The sequence below is a fragment of the Crocodylus siamensis genome, chromosome 3 (assembly GCF_052110815.1).
Source record: "Crocodylus siamensis isolate JL-2025a chromosome 3, ASM5211081v1, whole genome shotgun sequence".
Lineage (NCBI taxonomy): Eukaryota > Metazoa > Chordata > Crocodylia > Crocodylidae > Crocodylus > Crocodylus siamensis.
The window spans coordinates 219,174,928-219,201,244 of NC_143397.1; the positions used below are offsets into that span (position 1 = coordinate 219,174,928).

Below are 26,317 nucleotides of genomic sequence, written 5' to 3' on the forward strand. Positions count from 1 at the left end.
ACACAGCACCCTACCTAGACTCCTGGTGGCCTCAGGCGAACTTTTGGTGTCAGCCCCCCCTCCGCCAGAGATACTGATACTATCATAATAATTTTAAATTACCATTTCGGGGCCCCCTTTCTGTCCCAGCCCCAGGCAGCTACCCGGTTTGCCGGTGACTGCCGTGTCCAGCCCTCCCTGGCACTCCCTTTCTTCGTGACATCTTTTGCTTAGCAGTTGAGGGCAGTAGCTGCTTGGCTTTGTGGCTGCACTTCCCAGCACCACCGTCTTAGGTTGCCTGCAAACTCAGGTAGCTGGGAGAGCAGGGCATAGGGGCCACAGCTGCTTCCTCATGCTTCCCAGGTTTCCTCTGCAGCCAGAGGTGGTGTGTACACACACATGCACATTGCGCACATGTCCCCCCCATGAAAGCAAGCACACTGCACACTGTCTCCCCACCCATGAAAACAAACACAAAATGGCAGTGTCCAAAACAAAGCAGAGCAGGAGCAGCTGGCCAGGGCACTGGAGCCATTTGGGTTTGACACCTGAGCCACAGGAGCAGAAACTAGCGCCCTCTAGCCCCTTTCTTGTTCTTCCTGTCCCTGGGCTAGCCTTACCCTTTTCTTGTGAAAGGATAAGGCCCTCCCTGAGGCCAGCCCAGGGGCAGGAGAGAGCACAGGCCCTGATCTGGCAGGGAGCAAGAAGGCAGATGGGGAAGGCAGGCAGAAGCAGCCAGGGAAGTCTATGGCACAGAACTCCCACCCTGCTCTCTTTGCGCTAGACACTTCAGGGTTAAAGGAGAGAGGAGGAGGACTTGTCCTGTCCTTTTCATTCAAGAGCCTCTTAGAAACATGCCCCCTCCCCAGGCTTGTGGTGAGTGGCTGGACCGGGATGTACAGTGATCCAGAGGAGAACACTGGTGTAGCGTCTTAAACAGAGGAGCAACAACTTCTCGCTCTGCACTGTACTCTCGCTCATTAAAATCCTTGCTATCCATCCTTACTTTCTTACTGAATTTGCTGCACTGCTCTTGAATGCTGTGCTAGCCTAATGTTCCTGCTTTACCGAGCAGGAGGCACCCTGCATTTCTTCCCTTCCCACTATATGCTGTCTGCCTCCCGTTATTCTCCCATCACACACATACTTCTGTTTCATCTTTCTGCCCCCTTTTATCCCTCCATTCATTCACCTCTGTGCTTCTCTCTAACCTTTTGCTACTTCTCTCTCACCAATACCCATGCTCACTCTATAGCTTCTGTTGTTTCTGCTTCCCCTTCTCTCTGCTGATCTTTCTTTCTCCCCACCCCCTTTCCTCCCCACCAATTGTTTTCCTCTGCTCCTTCCATTGCTCCCCCATCAGCCCTTCTCTTGCTACTCCCACCACTGTCCCTTCACTTGCTTTGAGCTGCAAGCAAATTATTGCCTCCAGGAGCCTGAAATGAATTCTTGTCCTTGTGCTTCATGGCATAGCTGATTATTATGGGACGGTCTCCAAAGCAAAATGAAGATGCCGTGGCAGTATGGGTAGGCATACCCATAGCTACATTAATATAGCCAGCCTGAATGACAACAGTCATGCAAAATGGTACAGATTAGTAATCCAAATGCAAGCTAAGGATTCTGGTTGCTGTGCTGGTATATATGCCTTCTGTGTTACAATGACAACTTCAAATGCAGTGGGGTCTTCTTGCAATCCATTTGCATCCTTCTTTCAAGTTTGTGATGGTGGCTGCTGCTGAAGGTGAGGAATTGAATTTAACAAATCCAACAAGGAATGTTAAAATGTTAATCTTGAGTACTGACTATATCATTCTTGATGCTTTTCGGGAATGGAATGGGAAGGAAGTGATGCCTCTGGGAAATGCTGTGGGAAAGAAGTGGTAGAGAAAAGAAAGAAAAGGCAGATGCAGAAAAGAGGAAGCATGAGAGAATAGGGAAAAAACCCAAAAGGACAGGACTCCTGGCTGTCTACAAGGGTAATGCTGAGTAACTGAATACTGCTGAATGTGACAGCAAGGCACTAAAATAATTAATTATGATAATTATTTCTTTGTTTATCTGTGTGCAAGTTTTTTCTTGACAGGAGCAGAGAGCTGCTTAAGTCTAGAATTCAAATAATAGATCTTAATTAAAAAGGTAATTTACATCTTTACAGAACAAATTTGACACTTTTAACCTGTGATGTCTCTGCAATTATATGCTGCTGTTCTTTGATCCATACACCTGGTGGACTCTTGCAAGCCTGAGCCTCTTGTCTCTCCCGACAGCTTCCTACTCTAGAACTTCTTTTTGTTCCCCTTTCTTATAGGGGAACAAACACCTTTGATAGGGATGGCAGTAGTGTCAGCACCATTTCAGAAGAGATGGAACTCATACCTAATCGCTTTGTGCTCCTGGCATTACTCCCAACACCTGGGGCACATTGATTAAATGAAGCAGGCTTAGGCACAGCATCTGGAGCAGTGGTGTGTCCTGATGGGTGCCACTGTGTCCACGTTAAAGTTAGATAAACTTGCATATCTGCAGTTAGCCCTGCATTTCTGAAAAAGATGCTCAATTGAGAGGTGTTAGAACTTTCAGGAAATTTTATTAATTCCTGCCCTCCTTGTTTCTTAAAAGAAACAAAAATAAGGCTTGTTGCCATCTCCCACTTGCAGCCTGGGTAAGTCTGGCAGCTCTTGTCACTTGTTCTTTGTCCATCTCATGTTATCTCTGTGCTGATTCAATTCTTTCATCAGCCTTCTGTTCTAGTTTCTTGATTTAACTTGGGCTTATTTGTTTGAGGAATATTTTGAGTGATTTTTGTAGCACTGCATGAAAGTACCCCAGACATAGCTTTGGTCTAGCACAGTGGTTTTCAGCCTGTGGACTGTGGATCCCTGGGAGTCTGTAGACTACAACTAAGGGGTCTGCAAAAGATGACTATGATCAATCAAAAGTATATAAATACCCACACTTACAATTCAAAGGGCTCCACACCTCCATTTGAAATGTTTTAGGTCCACAAATGAAAAAAAAAGTGGAAAACCACTGGTCTAGCAAATCTATTTCCTTCCTACTACCTTTTTCCCTCTAGGTGCCTGCTAATAACATTCACAACTGGAGTCACAGGAGCCACATAACTTTGCACAAAAGAAGAAAGTCATCTAACCCCAGCACTCTTTCCTGCCCAGGGCAGGGGGATCGGACTTGATGATCTGTTGAAGTCCCTTCCGACCCTACATCTATGAATAAGAGATGTGTTGATTTGGCTGTAAGGGTACAAATGTGGTGCTGGATGAATTGCAGAGAAGCAAGGTTATGAGGTTATGAAAGAAGTTGGGGGTTGGAGGCAAATGCCATCACTTTGCTGTTATTCCTACTCACTCCTTTGGTATTAATATACACTCTCTAAAACAGATGATTGTGGCTTCCATTTGGGCCCAATCCAAAGTCCAGTGAATAAAATAGGACTCTTTCCATTTAATTTACAAAAGTCATATGCATGAATCCATGAACTTTCTTCGCTCTGATTCACCCATTTCAGAGAGTGCATAAATATAAATGCATACTATATGTTACCAGGAGGAGGAGGAAAAGGAGGAGGGTGGAGGATTATTAACAATAACAACTCCTCCTCAAGGGTCCAAATAGATTCAAGGTCCTGTTGTGCAAGGTGCTGTAGAAATATATTAAGACACTGCCACTGTTCAGGAGAACATATAGTTCAATTGCCACAACAGAGGTAAGTATACAATAAAACAAAAGGGATAGAGAAAACAAAGCAGCAATAACCAGATTATGTAATTATGCTATAAATCAGTGTGCATCACTGGAAGGTTTCCAGCCATATCAAAATGTTTGTTTAAACTGCTGTTAGGGAATCAGTCTGGAATATGATTCACAAACCGGTTATTATATTTTACATCTACCAAAGCCTGGTTCAGGTCACACTGAAGTCACCACTTCAGTGAGTGCTGGATTAGGCTCTTCATAACCCATTTTTAGCCATGGCCTCTACTTCCAAGTATGTGCATTTTTTGCTGCCCCACTTGAGACACCTGGGGCCTAACTTTCAGAACTGCTGACCCCTCACAGTTCAACCTGAAGCCAAAGACTGCAATGGTACCCAGTAGAGCTGTGCAAAGCTTTGGGGGGTGATTCAGTTCGGAGGAAATTCGGCCTGATCGGCTAAATCTCCAAATCGAAATCGCATCAGGGGACTAACTTAAAGGTCTGAATTGATCCAAAGCTCTCCAAATCTGACTCAGAGCTGGTAAGTAGGGGCAGGAGTTAGGGGGGAGGACCATGGGGGGGACCCCTGCCAGCCCCCCTGACACCTGCCCACTCCCCAGGGCCCCCCACAGCTGCCCGCACCAGCCCCAGCTCCTGGTACTTAAAAGAAAAGCCCTGGTGCTCACTGGGTACTGCCGAGTGGGGAGTGTGATCCCTGCTGTGCCCCACTGCCCCATGCTGCATGGGGGGCTCTGCCACGAATCCCCCTGACCCCCTCTCCCCCCGGTCTCCCAGCCCCAGATCACCAAATGGAATCACTGTCCCCCAAATTGGCCAAATCCAAATCCAAAACAAATACTAGCCACTTCACGCAGGCCTAGTACCCAGCACCCACAGAAACTGTGGCAACTAAAATAAGTGGGCATTTGTTAAAAGTTAGACCTCAATCTTTGCGCTGCAATAACTTTAAAATGGAGGTAGAACAAACCATCTCTCAGGAACATATGAGAATGTATTAATATTTATAAAGTGTTTGACAGCCTTGGATTCAGAACTGTGCAAAAAGGGGGGAAAAATTAAAAGAAAAAGTATTTGGTCAGGCTCACCCATAGCTGCATTAGAAATGTTTTGCTATAGTTTTCCTATTGCATTTGAATTGCAAAAAAATGCTATATTTTGAGGAAAGGGAAATGAAATTTCATTAGGTTCTCCTTTAATATTAGGCTGTCTTTTCCCCTTCTCCCTAAAATTGGCTTTTTTGGAAGAAAAATCTTTTTTATATCAAAGTTTAATACAGGTTTCCCTCACTTTATGCAGGTTCTGTATGTGCGAATTCACTCTTATGTGATGCCCCCTTTTATACCAAAAATTTGTTATATGCAAGGTAAATTCACTCTTAAGCAATCAGTGTCATGGAAGCCTGCAGTTAGCTGTTTTGTGCAGTGCACTGTGGGAGTAATACACACCAAAATATAGTCTCCTGTGTGGATCTGTGCTCCTCACTCACTGTCTGCAACACGTGCTTTTGTAGTTGCTATACCCCTTATAATAGTGCCCTGTGCTTGTGCGTATTGTCTGCTATTGGCAAGTACCAAAATTGTCTTTTAAAAGTGGTAGAAATGGGTCTGGAGGTCAGTACAGTTGAGGTCTTAGAATGTATACCTATTTGTTAGACTATAAAGTGAGTTCCCTTTATGCGAATTTGTTGTGCGCTGTTTTCTGGGAATGCATGTACAGCAAAAAGCGAGGGAAACCTGTAAATAGGAATTAATAGCTTAGTTTCAAAACATACAACCTGTGCATATCTCATTCTATGAGGAAGTATCATTCAGGAAGAATTTCACAAAAAGGAAAAATTTAGGAACTAGAAAATGGCTTGAAACAAGTTTTGGAATTGGGATTTTTTTCATGAAACTGTGGAGGAATTTTTGTGATCTGTAGTACTTAGAGCTAAGTGTCAAAGGGTGAAATTCATCTCTGCACCTAAGGTCCAAGCAACATTGAACTCTCATCTCAGCTTTCTTTGGTGAATTTGTTTGAAACTTCATAGCATATACATTTCAGTGATTGCTGTAGACCAGTGGTTCTCAACCTTTTTGACCAAAGGAACCTTTTGGAAAATACACTTTTTAACTACAGAAAAATAATACAGCAATTCTTCTATTGTGAGAAGCACAGCAAGTCAGAATGTTTCCGACACTATGGATCCCTATTAAAAATCTCTGTTTATCTTATGAATTGTGTAGGTGTTTTCATACTTAACCATGCTAATATTGTGCAGCTGCTTTAAAAGTATCTCAAGGTACCCCAGAATGCCACGACTCCCTGCCTGAGAATCACTGTTATAGATGCACCTTGAAAAACCTTCACCAGATTTTTCATCACTTTTTTTGTTATGGCCTACTTATGCTTATTTTACCATGAGTGATTCACAGTAAAGTTTCACATCAGTGATCACTCATTGGCTTCCTTTAGAGAGATGGCTAAAGCAATGCATTCAGTCTAAATATGGGAGCATAAGCACCAAAAGTATTTAATTTACTTTTGAAAAGGTGATTTGCTGATAAGTTCCAAAGGCCAAGATGCTTATAGATGCTTTGGAATCTAACTTGCATGAACTTAAGTAGGACTCTGGCCCCCAAATAATTTTAAGGATCTGGGATTTTCAGCTGCTTCTGGAAATTCTAGTCTAAGTACTTAGCAGTGAGCTGGGGTGCGGTGGGAAAGCGGTGAGTCCATTGAGTTTTTTGACATAGTTCTGGAAAGAACATTAATTTTCCAGATTATTTTAACTGCTAAATGGCTCCTCGTTACTAACATCCATCTTTTCTTTTTAGGTGATGAACTAGCACCCCTCCCTCCTCCTTTGCCAGAGGTAACTGAGTGCATGTGACTATGGCCAGGTAGGGTTCTGGGAGGCATAGCGCTTGTAGGCATGGGGAGGGTATGTGCTGCTCTGTCCAGAGGATGGCATGCGGAGTACCCCTCTCCACAGCTCTACACTTTCACATAAGTCAAATATTATTTTTTCTTAATATGGTAAACTGTGCGCTCCTTCTCAGCATATTTGTCTGTCTGCCCCTCTCAGGCTTGTAATGTAAACCTCTGAAGTTAGTGTAACTGGACCAAGAATTTAAGCTGGCAAAGCTATGCCATGTGAACTAGCAGAAGGTTGGAGAACTCTGAGTATACCCAAATAAAGAGGGCTGCTTTAGGAAACTCTGAATCAGCTTGCAGATGTTCAGTTAATCTTATTTGGGACCTACAAGAAAATTTTTATTGGCTTTTGTAACCATACTGACATAGGTGCTGACTTTGTTTTTTGCCAGTGTGTGCTTGCAGACATAATCCCCCTTCCCCGCCCCAAAAAAACCCAACTCACAACAACCCCAAACAAACAAAAACCCCAGTGCTTTACTTTAAATTTGGCACATTTCCACACTAAGTCCTGAACTTGCCCAGAGAGGCAGTGCGTTACTTCAACCCAATTTGCCCAATGTTTGTATGTAAAAATTGGGAGCTTTAGTGAGGATTTTCTGACACTTTTATGTAATAACTGATTAAATCAGCTTTAGTTAAAAGTGCCAAAAAGCCCCACTGAAGCACCCAATCTTTACAGACACTGCAGAGTTGGGTTAAAGTAACACGCTGCTGCTTCCGGTAAAGTACGGAGGTTTTTTGTTTGTTCGTTTGTTTTTACATCTGCAAGAAGCCACGGAGATCTAACATGTAAAACCCAAATGGCCATGGCTCATGGTTGCTGAGCACCTGCTAATTTTTTGGGGGGCAGGGGTGCTTGAGCCCCAGAACACCCATGGTGTTGGTGCCTATGCAAACTGTCATTAATTTGTGTTCCCCCAAGTATATAATAATGTAATGATCTGAGTAGATATTGAAGGGTGATCCCATACAATTCGTCTCTATGGGCTTTCTCACAATCCCAGAATGCAAAGTTTTATTTTTATTTTTTGTTTCTTTTTCTCTAGGTTTTTCTTTGATAGTCATTTCATAAGAGAAGCTGGCAAAAATAATGGAGTTAATGCTATTCAACGATGTTGCTTTTTATGGCATTTTGCTTTACCATGAATCAGTGACAGCATTGCTTTTCTTCAAGTATTCAATCTTTTTTGGGCACTTTGTTAGATTAGAACCATATTGTATCTTGCTCACAGTTATGAACTTAATATATGGGTACGAAGTGTGCATTCTTCGTGCATCCAAAACACACCCTGACATCAGGGAAACAAACTATGGCAGGCTGAGTATGAGAGAGAGAAGATGTTTATGATACAGGAATGGCTTTTATTTTGCTCAATCTGCTACAGAAAATGAAAATGAAATAGGAAATTGACTTTCCTGTTTGGGATCAGTTTTGTTTTTGAAAAATTACTACCAACTTTGTAAACATTAAAATAGAAGCAATAAAGATGTGAAATTTCACACAGGGGATCTACAATGTTTGGATAATTATAAGCATATGGTTGCTTTACATGAGGTCTCTGTTATACTTTTATTTACAAGTGCTGTGGGAAAACAGAGGTTCTCAAATTCAGTGTTTATTTACATGTATAGAGAATGTCACATTTCCCATTAACCTGTCATAATCTGTATTTCTGTTTTAGAACTCCAGCTATATAAACTAAACCACCAGTTGTACTATCATTAATAATTTGTTCAGCTATACTGCTAATTCAGACAGTTTCTATTGTTTCCACATAATGCACATCCTGCTGCCAGTATCAAAATGGGGAATGAGTCATAATGTTGGTGCATGAACAGCTCTACTGAACTAATTGCAACAACCAAGGGCCTGATGTTGAAAGGCTGCTTCTTGGATTCAGCTTCAGCCATTTTAAAGTGTCTCATGGTAGTCTAACGTACCATGTTTAGGCTGCCTTTTCATTAAGCTGCAAACACTTCCCAGAGTGAGACTGAGCACTGCTTGTGAGGTACTGAGTAATCTCAGTTACCATTCCTGTAGGATGCAGAAAGAACTCAGGCAGGGACTAAATCAAACTCTATATTTGTGGGCTGGCTTAGAAAGTGCAATCCCCAGCACTCAGTAAGCATGTTTCTGAGATTGTTGTTAGCTTAATCACAATGCACTCAATAAATAATTTTTGCTATGCAATCTTTTACATTTTTTTAAAATAATACATTCGATTATTTTCTTAAATGTTTGCCATTTTTAATACCAATATTTGCCTGCCTGCTTGGGCAACACTTTTTTGCTAAATATTCCAAGACTTCCAATATTGGCTTCCTATGGGCTAATGTTGTGAAATGCTGTGCACTATTACAAATTACTATAAGTCTACCTACCACCTCAAGTATAACAGAAACAATGAAAAACAGTTTCCTTTTTACAAGGACTCTTAACCTTTTTTAAGAATTGCATACACACTACTTGAACCAAAGGTATAAGGGATTGGCCTGTCTACTGTCTTTCATCTTCCTGAGTTTTAACAAACTTTCTTTGTTTGGTACTCTTATTACTTTGACATTACCTAGGTGCTTCTAAAACCCAATATTGTTCTCATAGACTCTGTCTACAGTAGGAATGCTATGGAACTCGTACGCTGCTGCTCTAGCATCAGTGCAACCCCCCAAAGGACAGCGAGGAACACTGAGGGCAGAGGTACACAACACCACTCACACTGGTGTAACTTATATTGGTGTAAATCACTCCTGGATTTGGAGCAGATAGATGTGCAGCTATTCTGGAGTAAGTGCACACAATAGTGGCTGATAAAGCACATCATTGCTACATGGCAGGAAGCAAATAAAAAAAAACTGGGATATATCATAGAGGTGCAACATGTACACTGATATACTTTATAGTAGTCTAGTTTTATCCCTACAAGTGTAAGTCTACACCAGAATCAAGTAAGTTACGCTGGTCTTGCATTTTCACATCAGGTGTCTGCTCCTTTTTAACACCAGTATAAAAACCATGACAAAACTATAAACCTGTCATGCATCCATGCCCTGCTGGTCCATGTGCTACCACAGCCCAAGGCAAAGAATTGCCCAGTTACACCTCTGCATTTTGTTCAAGAAAAGTGTTACATCACAAAAGCTGATACAGTGCTTGATGTTCTAGTTAATGCAACAAACTTTTGAAGATCAAAATCTGGGACACAATCCCACATGCTCTACAGGCCTCTGGAACTAGATATAATCTCCAGCGTTTCTAGTTACTGTTTCTTGATTAGAGTAGTGCTATGGGCCACCTAATTACTAGTAGTTCTGTTCAGGCACAAAGCTAATTAGTCTGGGCACAGTGCTGTGTGAATGAGGTACCAGGAAGGCAGCATCAAGTTGCACCAATTTAGGGCTGATTTTTCAAATTCAAGACAAAAGTCCTATTTCATGGAGTCCTCAGGGACACCGGAACACAACCCTGAAATCTGGGACTGTCCTGGAGAATTTAGAATGGCTGGTGACTGGAATTCAAGATACTATTGTTTGTTTGTAGAGGAACTAGACTGAACTATTTTGCACCATTATAGATGGATAAAGGATGCTAAAATGTTGCTATTAGAGGCTTCATATTAGAACCATTGCCATAAGTACTGCCACAGTTAGAGTACAGCTTACTTAAATGAGCATATTAAGAAGTTAATATTTCCTTAAACATTGTCTGAAAAATGCATGGGCTGATCAGACATGTTCTGGTTAGTTCTTTCCCCCTGTTTTTCCCTTTGAATTAAATATAAGGCTACATCAGGATCTCACCAAAATCTTTGATATTCCTGACACATGAATGCTAAGGTGAAGCATTCTTTTCTATTAAGACTGCTGTTGTAATGCTGAAAAAATATAGGTAATGTTAGAAATCATTTTGGGGAATCCATTTTATGTAACAACTCTCACTACACAAATGGGAATGAGGGTTGTAGTTTAACTTCTTCATATGCTAATGGGTCCTACAGACAGTGGCCTGTCAGTTGCATGCCTGCAAGCCTGTCACCACTGCTGCACTGAGCACCCATGACACTCCTCTACCACTCCACTTTGCAACCACATGGGTGCCACCCTGTTGCACCATGTACCTGAGAATCCCCCTAACCTCCAGCTGCACTGTGCAACCCAGGCTCACCTTCAGGTTCTTGTACTGCTGTACTATCCTACCCATGGGATGGAGGCAGGAAGCAGTGGTCTGTCTGCATTCATAAGTATTAATTCTTAACACTTTGATAGTTTCTCTTTATCAACAACCAACCACTCACTAACAACTAAGACCAAGCAGTCTTGAGGTGTTTTATTCACTAAAGATTGGAAAGAAAATGAAACTGAAAAGAATGCCACTATATATTAAACTACATGAAGTAGTCAGCATAATTGGGGATCTCTGTATCACAACATTTTAACAGATGTATGAAATCAATGGGGATTTTACATTTTATTTTGAAAGAGCCAAAGATTAACTAATAAAAAATGGATCTCAATTTAATCCATCCAGTTCTTTTTATCCAGTTCATCTTCTCTTGCTTAATATCATCAAGCCATCTTTTGGTCCCTGTAAATCTAAGTACTGCTTGTCTTGGAACCAGAGATTTACCAAAAGGAGAAATTCTTCATATCAGCATTAGGAGAAATGAAACCTAGGCAAATCTATATTACTTGGGACCTTCCCAAAAAGTCTTAGAATTTTTAGTTCTTGTCTTTTGATTAATGATGTAGATGAGGGCTGTCCAACTTCCAAGATGCCGGAGCCCACACATTCCAGAGACTACAGCAGCAAGGGCTCCACCAGGGCAAGCTGTGATCTCGCTCCCCTCCCCCTGGGCTGCACATCCTACAGATGCCTCCCTACCACTACATTGCATGCCTGCAAGCCTGTCACCACTGCTGCACTGAGCACCCATGACACTCCTCTACCACTCCACTTTGCAACCGCATGGGTGCCACCCTGTTGCACCATGTACCTGAGAATCCCCCTAACCTCTAGCTGCACTGTGCAACCCAGGCTCACCTTCAGGTTCTTGTACTTCTGTACTATCCTACCCATGGGATGGAGGCAGGAAGCAGTGGCGAGAGGAGAGACAGGGAACCTGGAGACTGTGGCTGCTGTTGTAGCTGGAGCGATAAGAAACTCTGGTGGCGGGGGGTAATTGAACCCCTCAAGGCAGCATGTGGCTCATGGGCTGGCAGCTGGACAGCCCTGCTATAGGTTTTGCCTAACCTTTTTTTGAGGTTAAATCTAAGTCCCATAATATTCTTCAACAATGATTATAAAGTTAATATTTATTCATTAATCCCAAGGTAAATCATTTAAAACACCATAAGTGTTTGGAAACACAGGGCATATCTCGACAAGTGTGCACGTGTAGGGGCATGTGTTTCCCACAGGACAAATAGCAGTGGCACATATTTGTGCCACTGCTATTTGTCCCTGGGCTTGCATGACCCTACATGTGCAATCCAGCACACAGCAAATTGACTGGGGTGGGATAAGGGAGGCTGGGGCCAGAACCTGGGCTGGCCCCAGCAGCCTTATCTGGGGTCCTGGGGTCCTCCCGGGGCAGCAGGGGCACTGAGCGGGCTGCTTAGAGCCTAGCCAGAAGCCAGAGCATGGCTTTGGCTGACAAGACTCCCTTTCTGGCAGCACATGCTGCTGCTGTGTGCACTGCACTGCTTTTTTCAGTCATGGGTTTTTTTGACACCAGGATCTCCCTGTGTCAAAAACAACCACTGTGCTGCTAATTAGCAGTGTGGCATACACTTGCACATGTGCCATGCATGCCTTGTGGCACCTCAGACTGCTCAGCGGCACCTCAAACCACATTTGTGCGCTGGTCAGGACATGCCCTTTGGCTGTCCTATGAAAGCCCAAGAGCGGCTACATTAGAAGGGCCCAAAGACAAGGGGTAAGTTGGAAACTGAAAAAAAACATTAACACCTGGCCATTGAAAAGTGAGAGGGATCTTTCCTGTGGTCCATGGCTTGATTGCCTTGGAAGCATGACTTTAGACCTCATCACCTGTGGTAATTCTACAAAGGGGCAGAACCTAGTCTGTCTGTGGATCATTGACTAGGTTTAAGGCTAAGATTTTGGCTCTGGATTTTTGGGAGTCTCTGAACTGAGACAAACCTCTGAAACTTTTGAGCTTACCCTTCATTAAACTTAAAATGCAGAAGAATGAAGCATACTGAGCTTTTTTTATTTGTTTCTATGAAATGTGCCTGGTGACATTTGTACCTTCTCTCAAAGCAGTATAATATTTTAATAACGTTTAGATTATGCCAGCAGTGTCGTGGAATGAGTCTTCACTGGGAGCCCAGAACTAGCTCAATACAAAATAAAAGTAATACATTTGGGCCAAAAGCAAAGGGTTGAGTGCAAATAATGTGATCTATGGCTTAGTCCTAGGTACTTGGAGGAATTATTTTATTCCAAGCTGAGTTACTAAGTCTCAGTGAAATCTTGGGCAAATTGCTTTGCTTTTTGTGCATCAGTCAGAGCTTTTGCAAAAGCAACTAAAAGGACATGAGTGAAAAAATCTTTCCAGCCTGTAAATAAACTGCCCTGAGGAAACACATTCCTTTAAAAATCTGGGATGAGATCCTCATTCAGTTGGAAGCCAACAGGCTAATTGACTTCACTGGAGCTATGTTGAATATACTACTTCTGGTAATGAAGTTTAGTGACCACTGCAGTAGGGTGCACACAAAGTTAACTTAATCTTACAGGAGTAGGTGTGGTCTGGGTCCTTGGATGGCTCTGTTAACTCCCTAACTCCTGACCATGCTGACACCTCCTCCCTGAAACAGCAGCAGCAGCAGTAGCAGTAGCAGCAACATCTTTCTCAGCAGTGTCATGATGCTGCCTTGAGCCCTGCTGCCTTTGGCCTTGACCCCACACCAGCTCTTTAGGAAGGATCAAAGGCATGAGGCTGAGTCCCACTCCCACTGTATGGTAGCAATGCTGCCAGCTCCCCCCACAGCAGAGTTGTCTCAGAGTACAAACCTTGCTAGCTATGCCTCTGCCAGAGTGGGTTTGTCAAGCAAGATAAAGGACCTGGGTAACTCAAGGCAACACAGTCCCTCTCTGAGCAGCTCCTATGGCAGTTTAGATCCACACCACGAGCCACAAAGGACAATGCCTTCAAAGGATGAACAGTTATTTGGAGTCAGGCTGTAAATATGCCAACACTAATGGCTAGATGCCTAATACTAAGCATCCTTTCAATCAAGCCCGCCCACCAGCTTGGTCATTGAAATTTAAAATATTTGTGTCTTAATGGTACCCAGACATCTGTTCTTCATTTTACCACTGTCACCTTAAATGGCTGACTTTTTAAACTACAACTCAAGCTGGTATAGGAACACGTGTTGTTCTTGAGATTGCTGGGCAGTGAGTCTGTTTTATTACTTGGGCAATAAGTTCAAAAGAAGGTGCAAAGTACTTAGCACCTGGATATAATATTCCTTTTTATTTTATTATCCAGCACCTGTCAGGCTACATTGCTGGTTGGAACAGCAGCCAGGCAGGACGATGTGAGGCAGGTAGGCTCACAGCACCATCTTGTGGAAAAAAGAAAATCAAAAACTCTGCCTGCTTCAGAGACAGGACTAGTGAGTAAGTGGTGAATAAAACTAACCCTGATTAGCAGTTGTTAGGCCCTTGCTCAGAAACCACCTCCTGAAGTTGAGCATTTCACTACCAATTGCCCTGTTTTTACTGTTGTACCAATGGGAGCAAGGTTCTTGAAAAGAGAATCAGAGTTAACTTTGATGACTCCTTTGTTCCTATGGGTTTCCTGCTTGTTCGTTCATCTCTGCAAACACTGGCCCTGTCCTCCCACACCTTCCCCCCTTGTTTTTTGTATTCTAATTTCTCTCTCCTTCTTATGCTCTGCTTTCTGAATGTCCTTTTACACCATTTGATGAAGTGAGCTTCAGCACACAAAAGCATACCTACTTTGGTTAGTTTACAAGGTACACTTCATTCTCTCTGGAGACCCTGGAGTAATTGATTGCTACCAGTCAGGTTTCAGGTCAGGAGAATGTACTTGCTTCAGTGAGTAGTGATCTTCTCCTAGTAATGGACCATATGATTCTTCTAGATTAGATTTTGATGGTAGTCACCACCAGGTTTGGTTGACTTAATTATGGGAGGTGTGATTGAAATTGTTGCTGAAGGGCTTCATACTGGTCTGGCATAATTGCCTATCACTTGATAGTTCCCTCGTTTACCTTATGGGCTCAGAATGCCAGTGTCTGGTGAAACTGCTCTTTTTAATGTTTATGTGAGACTTCTTTTGACGATAATGAGGTGTTTTGGACCCATGATGTCATCAGAACTTGGATGATATGGAACACTGTCCCTCTTTCACTCAACCTGGATCACATGGTACCTTTGAGCTGTCTGAGGCTAAAGACAAATAAGACAGAGGTGATGCTGGCTTATTGGAATAACTATCGAGGGACTATGTTGGAAACGGCTCTTGCCCCCATGCCTAATGAGATCTGCTCATTCTTTATCAATGTGGCTTTCTATTCACAAGTATTTCTGCACCCACATGGGTACTTTGGTCCCAGACAGTGCCCAGAAATGATTTCACCTGGTATGATGACTGAAATAATCTATCTCAAATATTGACCTTTGCACAACCTACTGTGGTCCCAGCACCTTCATGACCACATAGCATTACTGAAATGAATGCTACATGAAGGTACTTGTTTTCTGGAAACTGAGGCAGTACCCCATTCACCGGTTCTGGTAAGACAGGGGAGTACGCTGTCTAAGTGCTATACAGTTCTCACCATCTTAGTGTTCACAATGCAACCTGTTTCTAAAAGCCTTATTAAATTTGGGTGACAACTGCCTGAGAGACCTCTTTTCTTCTTGTATAGCACCTGGTATTAACCAAAGGGCTTGTGCTAACAGTCCCCTAGATTGAAACATGTGGCAAATGGAAGCAAGGTATTAGCAGTTTGGTACCCTCAGTTCTGAAAAAACTTGCTTCACTGATCTGACAGAGCCACCTAGATACTACCTATAGAAATGAGGGCTTTGGGTAAGCTGACCATATGGAAATCTTGGAAATCTGAGACACTGCTCCCCACCTCCCTGTACTCTCACAAGTCAACAGGGGCAGGGCTTCATGCTAGGCAGGAAACAGTTGCTGTTTGCCCACCTGCAAGGTGCTCTGCACCACTCTGACTCTTAGTCAGGCTGCAACCCTGCACCCCTGCTTTTCTAGGATGAAATCTGGGACATATGGTCACCCTACCTTTGGGTAAAATAAAACATTAACATCAACAAAGGATAACAATTTTGATAATGATCCCAATAACATTTAAAACATGACAGATTTCAAACCTGACAATTGTCTGCATGTTTTTGCCAAATACTTTTTTCCACCATCTTGACTAGTCTTGTAGGTAACGTTGTGACTAGTTTTCCTTCATGAGCTCCCTTCTGATACCTCTCTGGTCCCTTCCAAAACACATATACTAAATTAATCTACCTGAAATACTTCTCTGCCAAGGAGAATTTCTTAAAAGTTTTGAGGTATTCATAGAAGACTTTTTAAAGGGGCATTTAATTTTACAGTTACTCTGTCTTTTCCAGAGGACAGGATTTATTGATAAAATGCCATGGGCATATTGTATTTTATTTGAGGAATGATTTCAGTGTCTAAAAGAACAGATTGTAATAATTTCTTTAAGGAGTGATGCATACCTTGTGCAGTTATGGAAGGCACTGAGCTGGTAATGTAGATATAGTCCAGATGCAAGGACACCTCTGCAGTATAGGCAGGAGAGGATGAGATATCACCAACAGTGGATTGCCCAGTACAGACATTGCAAAAGCTGGCCTGTAATGAAGCAGGGGTGAAAAAATGGAAAATTCTATTTCTTTATTCACGTGACTTGAATTAACACCATTACTACACAAGAGATTGACATACATAGAATCACTTTGCTATTGTTACGATGATGGAAATGATAAATTATAACAAGGACTCTTGCAGAGATTGTAAATACTGCAGAGACTCCTCTGGAATTTTTAATCCCTCTGAGATTCCTGTTATTCTTGCAGTTTAACATAAACTACTGCACAGTTTATCAATTCTGCAGGACCCCTGCAAGAATTTCTTCTGAGATAATAGAGACTCGGTGGATTCTTGGAGCGTTTATAAAGCCAACTTTGGTTTCTTCCAAGATTACATAATCCTATAACATCACCATTGAAAAGATGAACCATGTACCCATGCTAGACCATACTGAATTCAAAACACTATGATTATAACATTACATGCATAGCCCAGCAATTACAGATTCACCACCCACAGTTCTCTATTCTATCCTCCATCCCACTTGTTATTTACAAGGCAGCAATATCAACTCTTAGCTGTTATGGTTCACATCCACACACAAAGGACTTAACCAGCTTCCATTCAACTTCCCATTATTGTTCTATCATGCCAAGAGTTCATCTTTCTACAACATTTTACTCCTTAATCAGTCATGCAAGTCAGACATCATAAACAATAGATTCACTTATAGTTTGGCTGGGTGAACTGCAGTGGACACACTTATATACCCCTGGCTTTAGGTCAACTGCCGGTTCCTATGGGGAAATGTTTATGGGAAAGAACTGATTTCAACAATTCCTTTTACAGGTTCAGGCTTGCATTTTTTAAAAAGGAGAAAGACAACAAGTATAGCCCAGGGATTAGGGCATTTACCTGGGGGTTCGGTTGGCCATCATAGAGGACATTTCAGTTTTCTGCTATTCTGTCCTCTGTCCTCTATTGATAAGAAACCCGATGCCTTTATGTCCTCTATTTTTTTCTTCAAGAGAAAAATAGAGGACATAAAGGTGTCTGGTTTCGTATCAATAGAGAACGGAGGACAGCCGGACTGTCCACTATGATGGCCACCCTACTCTGCCTTATTTGAAGCAGAGACTTCAGCCTGAGTACTGCATGTTTCTGATGAATAGCTTAACTACAAAACTATAGAGGTTCTCTGTTGCTGGTCTAGTGAATTTCCAAATGAGTGATTAAGAGGGAGACAGACTTTATAGCCTAGTATTTGGGACCATCATCTGGGAAGTAAAAGACCCAGATACAAGTCCCTGTTCAAAACTCAGGTGAGTTAACCACTGGCTTACTGGCTGTTCTGAAACAGGACTCTCTCAGAAGGTTATTCCCTGAAATTTTGAAGGGCCTCACTTTTGTTTTTGTTTTGCATTGGAAAAATATTCAAAAACTTGAGAATTTCTTTTGCAATTCAGACTTCTGGGCAATGCAGCATGGGGATTAAGAAGTTTTTGCTACAGCCAGGACTGGTGTCCAAACCACTGTAGTTTGGAGGCTTTAAAGCTATAATGAATGAGATGCGATATTTCAGGTATCTACTTGCCTTGCAAATAGGCATGTAGCATGATGAAAATATGGGTACAGGGGTGACTTTTTAGAGGTCCCTGAATTTTGCAGTCCCATACTTTCCAACACTTTTTAAATTTGTTTTTAAATGTACAATTTCCTGGCTGTCCAATAGTTCCCCCCTCCCCCTCCCCAACATCCATGTAAAGTTTGTCCTTTTAACTTACTGCTAATTTCGGGGGTGGAACGGTGTGGGGGGGCGTTAAATAAAAAATGAAGTGCCCAATGAAATGCTTTGTCCATGAGCCTAATATGTTAATCAGTTTTTCTGATTAAAGCTCGTATCATACTTGCACTACAGCAGACCACTCCTTTTCCTTGAGGAATTCTTGGTCTTTTAACTTGAGGCTCTGATTTCGGTAAATCCTCATTAGTGATATTTGAATGTTTGTAATGTTTCTCATTGTTCAGGGCTTAGCAATGGCCAAGTGTACATGGCAGCTTGCCATCCACAAGCCTTCCTTCAATAGATTGTCCTCATCTCTCAGGGCACAATTCTGCCTCTTCCTGCTCATGGAGTTTCACCTACCCAGTCATCTACAGGTGATGATTATGGAGCTGAAAAACTGGGTCCATTGAAATCAATTAAATATTTGCAGTTGAAAGTCACTTTTATAACTGAAAGTGCCTGTGTTTACCCAAGGATTGTGAGCTGCCTCATACATATGCCCCCAAAGGTGGCCTCTGCCTTCCTTGTATTCTAATCTATAAACATGTACCCAGGGTTCTCATTCCTAGCACTGCTATACCCCAGACATATACAGTAAAACACTTGGTTGGGCCCTATAGTATGGAATCCTGCAATATACTCTCCAGGTAGCTTTGCTAAGAAGGAGCTGTTCTTGTTTGGATGTGGAAGGAATTGTTTTTTGCCCACTTATTTGGCAGGATAAAGCACTTCTATTAAAAGAATTCTGCTTTGAGGGCACAAAGTTTGGGTGGGGGAGAGACTTAAAAACTGTCTTGACCATTCTTTGTGTCTCAAGCTGTACTGCAAGAAAACAAGACCCTAAACTCAAATGCAGTGTTTTCTGCTGAAAGAAGAAAAGCTGTGCTTCCTAAGTAAGATTTAAGACAAATGTTGCTCTAAGTATAGTAATTGCAAAGCTACATACTGGTAAATTTTTATCTCACAATAATACATGTGGAACCAAAAGTCTCTAATTTCTTTTTTAGCATATAAAGTGCTACACATTTATAACAGCACCATTCATGTTCTGTTATGCTATTCGGCATGTTTTTGAAAAACATTAAAGTGTGGGGAAGTGTCCAAAAAGATTGGGTTGGCCTCTTTTATGACTGACAGGAAAGGTCAAGCAATTATCTGAACTCCTGATGGGACAATTTTATTCAGATGTATTTTAGGGTCAAAAGGCAAGGATTTCATCAGAAAGAAGACTGTAGATTATGAAATGTACAGTGTGTGCAAACCAAGGTCTGAAATCGATTAGCCTTACATATTCAAAAGGAAATGATTTACATGACAGGCTTTAAATGTATTGTCCACAGACCAAGGTCTAGCCCAGCAACAATGCAATAACTTATTTATGATAACAGGAGTTTGTGGATCTTGCGAGAAGTCTTTTTTTGTATCAGTGATATGCAGGGGATTAATATGCAAATCTCCGTGCATCAAGTGAAAAAAATGAGACCAGATCTTTAGCTGCTGTGAATTGGCATAGGGCTGTTAACATTAGCTGTAGATCTGGCCCACAGCTTCTAGATTTGTTGAAAAGGTTCATTCAATCTAGAAGGCTACTGTTGTGTGGAAAGTAGGGAAGATTTGAGTTTATAAGATTTTCTCCTCTCTCTTCTTTTTTGGTGCGGGAGGTAAGATTTTCTATGTTTTTTCTTCATTTTTATCTCATTTCATATTGCCATTAATGGTCAGATAATCCAGTTCATTGATTTAAAAGGAGTTACTGCAAAATTTTACTGCAGTCAAAACCTAGCTGAGTGCCAAATTGCCAACACAGTCCTGTTGGCTGACGGTACTTATTCTGCTCTGTGCCTAGTAAGAAAATTGTAACGTTTTCTCTTCAGGTCAGACCTTGCCACAAAGATCCCAACCTTTGTAAACCACAGCTAATGTGGGGTTTCTAACTATAGTGTGCATTCTTATGTGCTCTCTATAGGATTCCTGTTCAATCCCCTAAAACTTACATTAATGCAGAATGTACATGTCTACCTATTCAGCAGAGGTCCATTTCAGAAATCCACTAACCTACAAAGAGGTAAATGATTTAGAACCTGTGACATCACCTTCATGTGCCATGTTGCAACACCTACAGTTACCAAAGATATATGAGCTACAATACTCTGGGGTTTGTTGTTTTTTGTTTGTTTTGTTTTGTTTGGGGGGGGAAGTGTTGAGCTTTGATTCACCAGAGCCCAGATATACTAACAACCAGAAAAGACTAGAGGATCCATGTCTTATCCCATGTGCTTGAGGATTAAAGAAGTTTTCAGGTGTCTGCTCTGTGGGGCCTCTACCCTGAACTGTTTAACACTGTTCAATACGGAGCCTGGAGGGACAGCTGATTGTATTTGAGACAGCATTGTGATACTAACTGTTACAATGTTAAGCCCAAGCTTGGGAGAGACATCTTTTTATATTTTCATTCACTGAAAATTGTCACAGGGCACTATTTGAACTGGCACCTCCTTGCTCTCATGTCCTGAGTTTTTTGCCACCACTGTGTGTCTCTCCTGCCATGCCTTGATGATTCTACAGAAGGCTGGAGAAAAACTGTGCTCCAGAATGACTTCTCAGGTGTGTTGTGTATGGAGCTGACTTTGCCCAGGGCTCCTCCACCGTTACACCCTGGTCTGTCTCTCACGCGTTGATCTCAATGATATTGGTGGTCATATGGAAAGCATCAGTCTGCCACTCTCTTCCATATATCTGATGCATCACAATCGGAATTAGATCACGGTTATAGTCAGTCCATTTGCGTGCCACCCAAATTATATAAATGGAGAAAATAAACAGAACAACCTTGGGTGTGCAGGCCCATACACTTAGTCACTTCTTTTAAGGGACCTCTTAACCTGTGGATGCTCATTAGTCCATCCACAGGATCACTGGGATGCTCTTCACCCATTTGCTGCTCTGAATGGGGTCTTGTCCCCTCCTTTTCTCTCCCTGAGGCACAAACTGTGGGCTCAGCATGGGATATTTTCCGTGTTTATTTGGCCACCTACCCCAAAGTCAGGCTGCAGGCCACCCAGGCCTCTCTAGCCTGGCAGGTTCCCAGGCCTCTCTCCCTGAATGGCACCTGACCTAAGGTGCCTGAGTTGTCTTGCAGCATCTCTACGAAACATGGTTTGTGCTTCCCATAGGACCCTGACAGTTCTCTTTGCCCTACCCTACTGCCAAGCAGGGCTATAAATCCCTGTCACAGGGCATTTTTTGGATCTGGTACTCGTGTCAGATTCTCAGTACTACTCACAACCTCTCTTCTTTTTATCTGTTGTCTCCCACAGAACCCTGGATGCTCAGGATCTCCATGCAGTGCAGTGAGAGTCTCACATCCTCTCTCAGCCTGCAGCAGGAACTCCAGAGCCAGTGGATTTGCCCATGCCTCCATGCAGACACCCAGTAAGTAGCTTGCTCCCAGCTCCTCTCCCTTTCCAGGGGATGCTATAATACCTTGCTTCTAGGCAGTTTGGGGCTTTATCAGCCCTTTTAAGCTTCTGTTTCCACCCCTCCATTCACTGAGAATGCCATTCACTGAGAATGCCAGGGACTGCACCTGTGGCTGGGAGATCTCACCATGGTGTTTCTGGCTCTGGGATGATGAGAGGGTTGAGTTCTGACTCCCTGCTACAAAAATAAATATTGTGCACAGATAGAAATTGTATTTCCAATTATCATTTAATCTAATATGCTTGGAACTAAAGTAGAGGTCGCCAATCTGTAATTTCCAGAATAGCCTTAGCACCATTTTTACTATCTTCCAGTCCCCAGAGAAAGTAGCTGATATCAGTATTTTTGAAAGCAATGCCTCAGCCTCCTAATTTTTAAATCCCTGCAGCACTCTTTCATGTAGACCAGTGGTGCTTAGCTTACTGACCCCATGGGTCAGTAGAGTGGTGTAAGGCTGGGCTGTGGACTGGATCCTAGGTGTGGGGTTGATACTCCTGTACTGGCCTGACACCATGTACCAGATCCAGCCACAGATAGACCCCACACACCAGCCCCACCATGGACTGTCAAGATCTAGTGTGCAGGGCCATGTCATTTGGGCTGCAGGGCTCCTCATGGGTCTGGAAATTTGGCAGCAGGGGAGCAACAATTAATGCTGCCACTCCAACACCAAATTTCCAGACCTGTGAAGAGCCCCATAGTCCAGATGACATGCTTCACAGGTCATATGTGTCCTACAGGCCAGAGGTTGAATGCCACTGATGTAGGCCATCTAGGGCTTTTAATCTATCAGCTGTTTCCAGCACCTCCTCTTTTAACACTTATAAAGCAGGCCTCTTCTGTGGCTAGAGGGCCTGAGTTATGAGCTGCTAATAGAAAATCTGGCAGTTCAAGTCTGGGTGTGGACTTGAAGTAAGTGTAAGTCTCAATTTATGGCCATCACTGGGTTAAATTTTTCAGTGTCGAACTGGCGATGGAGCACTTAGTGCAACTGAATGTCTTAAAATCTGCAGGACCAAATGAACTACACCTGAGAGTGCTGAGGGAATTGGCTGGTGTCATTGTGGGACTGTTGGTGAAGGTGTCTGAAGACTCCTGGTGCTCAGGAGAGGTCCTAGAGGACTGGAAAAGGTTCAATGTGGTTCCAATTTTTAAGAATGAGAGGAAGGAGGATCCGGGAAACTATAAGTTGGTGGTTTGACCTCAATACTGGGTAAAATTTTGGAAAAAATTATTAAGAAGTCCATTTGTGAGGGACTGTCTGTATGGGGTAGCAACCAATCAGAACAGTGAGCTGATGTGGGGGGAGGGAGGTGCTGTGATGTGATGTGTGGGGCCGGAAGTGCCCACTGCATCCTTGTCCTTCCCCTGGGCAAGTGGTGAAGTGTGGGAATGCACTGGGGAGATACTGCTGCTGCACCCAGGGGCGTGCTCCATCTCTGCCTGCCAGCCCACCTCTGTGTACCCCCTATGACCTTTCTAAATTCCTTTGGGAGTATGTGTACCCCCGGTTGACAACCCTTGCATTAGCCAAAGTGCCATAAGCAGGGCTAAGGAAGTGATACTTCCTCTGTACTCGGCACTGGTGAGACCCCAGCTGGAGTACCGTGTCCAGTTCTGGGCATTGCACTTCAAATGAGACACAAAGAATCTTGAAAGTGTTCAGAGAAGGGCCACAAGGATGATTAAGGGCCTGTATGACAAACCTTATAAGGAAAGACTAAGGGATTATTCAGCCTAAGAAAGGGAATACTGAGGGGGGACTTGTTGGCCATCTATAAGTATGTAAGAGGTGAATATTAGGAGCTGTTCACTATGGTGCCCCAGGGGAGGACAAGGAGCAATGGCCATAAACTATTAAGGGTTTGTTTCAGGTTGGATGTAAGGAAGCAATTCTTTACAGTAAGGGTGACCAGAATCTGGAATAGACTTCCCAAGGAGGTGGTGCAGTCTGCAACCTTGGAAGTCTTCAAGACAAGACTGGACAGATGCCTTGCCAGGATCATTTGATCTCAGCAGTATTCCTGCCCAGACCAGGGGGATTAGTTAGACTTGGTGATCTCTCAAGGTCCCTTCTGGCCCCTAATTTCTGTGATTATATGATTCTATGATTACCTTGCTAATGCTGCATTATTTTTTTATCTGGAATAAGTATAGTCTCAGCTTCCTCTCCAATAATGATGCAAAAAAAGCCTTTAGTTTTCCTGCAACATTCTTATCCTTCTCCATATTTGCCTTAATTCCCTGGTAATCCAAGAAACTGTTCACATCTTTCACAGGCATTCGGGTTCTGGTAGATTTAACACTTTCTCATTTGTTTTGATGTCTTTTGCTATTTTCTCTTCAAACTCTGTGATGAAACCATTTTTAAATGGCAACCATAATCATGATGTTTTAAAATGAAGGTAGACAAGTTTTTACAAACTCTAGTTTTATCAGCTGTAAAGCATAAGGTAAGATGTTGTTCCATTACCTTTTCAGAGAAGAATCTCAAAGGGTCCAGAAGTCACATCACGCATTTAGTAAGACTCCCTTGACTGCTCTGGAAGATTTATTATGATTTAAAACTTAATCAAGAAACCAAGAAAAACTCATTTTTCAAGCAACATTTGTGACATCATCACCTGAGAGATTCTACTTCATTAAATCTTTTTGGTGTGCCACTTAAGGCAAACCCAGATTTTCACAAATATTTTGCATAAAGTGGATCACAAACCTAAGGGATGTATTCCTTTGCTTATCTTTCCATGGTGAAAGGAAATATGTTTTAGAAATAAACCCTTTCTATAATAATTTAATATGTGGCAGATGTGCCCAAAAACTATGATATTACCCCAAGGCAGGTCTTCTCCCCTCTTCCTTTACAGAAAAGATATGTAACATGAAGGGATCTGTCAGGTGTTTCATCACTGATGTTCTTTGTCTTCTGAAGTGCTCATGGACTGATGTGCATAGGTAAAAACAGCTGTTAACTCACCATTGTGGCAAGTAAATATTAAAAAATTTGGGAAAAGGAAATAATCTTATCTTATTCATCTTGTAGAGATACTGATGCACCATGACACAAAATCAGAAGTATTCCAGCATCCCATTTTGCTTTGTGTATATCGTATTTACTACCAGAACTCCTTGCATTTTGGAGTGAATCCACCCCTGGGTCCACAATCAAGTAGAGAACTGAGAACGATGATACAAGCTTCTTGCTCTAATACATCTCTGACCTGACCTGAAAAGACCACCTATGGAAGGCAATTTAAGACCTCTCTGCTGAGAAGATTTACACAGAAGCTCTTTCATTATGTAGTGGTATATTTTGCTATATGAACACTCAGCCACTGAAAACTACTTTGAGACCCCACACTGATTTCATGTAAGGGCCTTGTTACATCTTACACTGTAAGCTGCTCAAATGTTGATCAGTGTTAGTGCCAGCTCAAGTTTGGAGTAGACATACATTCAGGCCAGCAGGGACCTAGAGGATTGACAAGTAAGAATTCCCCTCTCCCATTCTGGGCTTCCCCCCTGACCCTCCCCTGGGGCTCTCCCTGTTCCTCCCCTCCCCTGGAGCTCCCCTCCATCCTCCTCTCACTTACTTGTGGCTGTCCACACTGTCTGTTCCAGTGTACCAGGCAGGGAAGTGTTAACCTGCCTGATCAGCCCCCAGTGCCACCACTGCTGGGCTGCTGCTCTTCTCTGGGCTAAGCCTGCCCCAGAGAGCAGCAGTGGTGGTGGTGGCAGCTGGGCAGGCAAGTTAACTCTTCCCTGCCTGCTCCCCTGGGACAGACAGTGTGGACAGCCACAAGTAAGGTGGGGGGAGGGGCAGTGAGCAGGGATCTGGAGTGCTGGGGTAAGGATGCAATAGACCAGATCCAGACCACCAGGAGCATGTGTGTGTGTGTATGTGTGGGTGGGGTGTTTACACTAATGAGTGACCTAGAGTGGCTACACATTAATGAAACATGAGCTGGGTAACATGGATCAGAGACAAACCTGCCCTAGAGTAGCATAACGTTAAGTTGCCTAATGTGTACTTAAAACTAGTTTCAAGTTTAATGTGTGGATAATCCAGAGGTGAAGAGCTCCAGGAGCTGCCTAAAATTAGTGTAAGAAGGCCATAAGCCACAAAACAGTCCACATTTTCAATCATTCCTGACTGAGACTAGATTTAGGGCTGGAAGTGGAAGGCTCTTCAGTAGGGGTGTGTGAAATGGGCTGTATTTGATTCGGATTCAGATTTGGCCTGAATTGGGGACCGTGATTTGACTCATTGATTCAGATCACCATCCCCAATTCGATTCGACTGAATCTGAAGATTCGATGCTGATTCAGAGAATCAGTGATTTAGCCACAGACACAGCTTTAAATGTTTTTTCTAGATACCTTGAGGTACCAGGCATGGCTTGTGAACGCTGCAATGCTGAGGTGGATGGAGTGTCCCACAAAAGCGTGGGTGGGCCCCATGTGCTTGGTGGTAAAGTACTTCCGGTCCACTTCTTGGTCTGTCACTGAGTGCACAGGGGCCCCCTCATGCCCACTCCAGCTCAGCGATTGACCATGGGGGACCCGG

The 26,317-nt window shown here is 42.9% G+C and overlaps 1 long non-coding RNA gene across 1 annotated transcript; it reads left to right on the forward strand.

Annotated features, from left to right (window-relative positions):
• Positions 1 to 936: 936 nt before the first annotated feature.
• Positions 937 to 24,717, forward strand: LOC149869474 (uncharacterized). The gene is made up of 3 exons (XR_016441103.1): positions 937 to 1,723; positions 21,588 to 21,702; positions 24,232 to 24,717. It is a non-coding gene; the product is annotated as an uncharacterized LOC149869474 (long non-coding RNA).
• Positions 24,718 to 26,317: the final 1,600 nt, after the last annotated feature.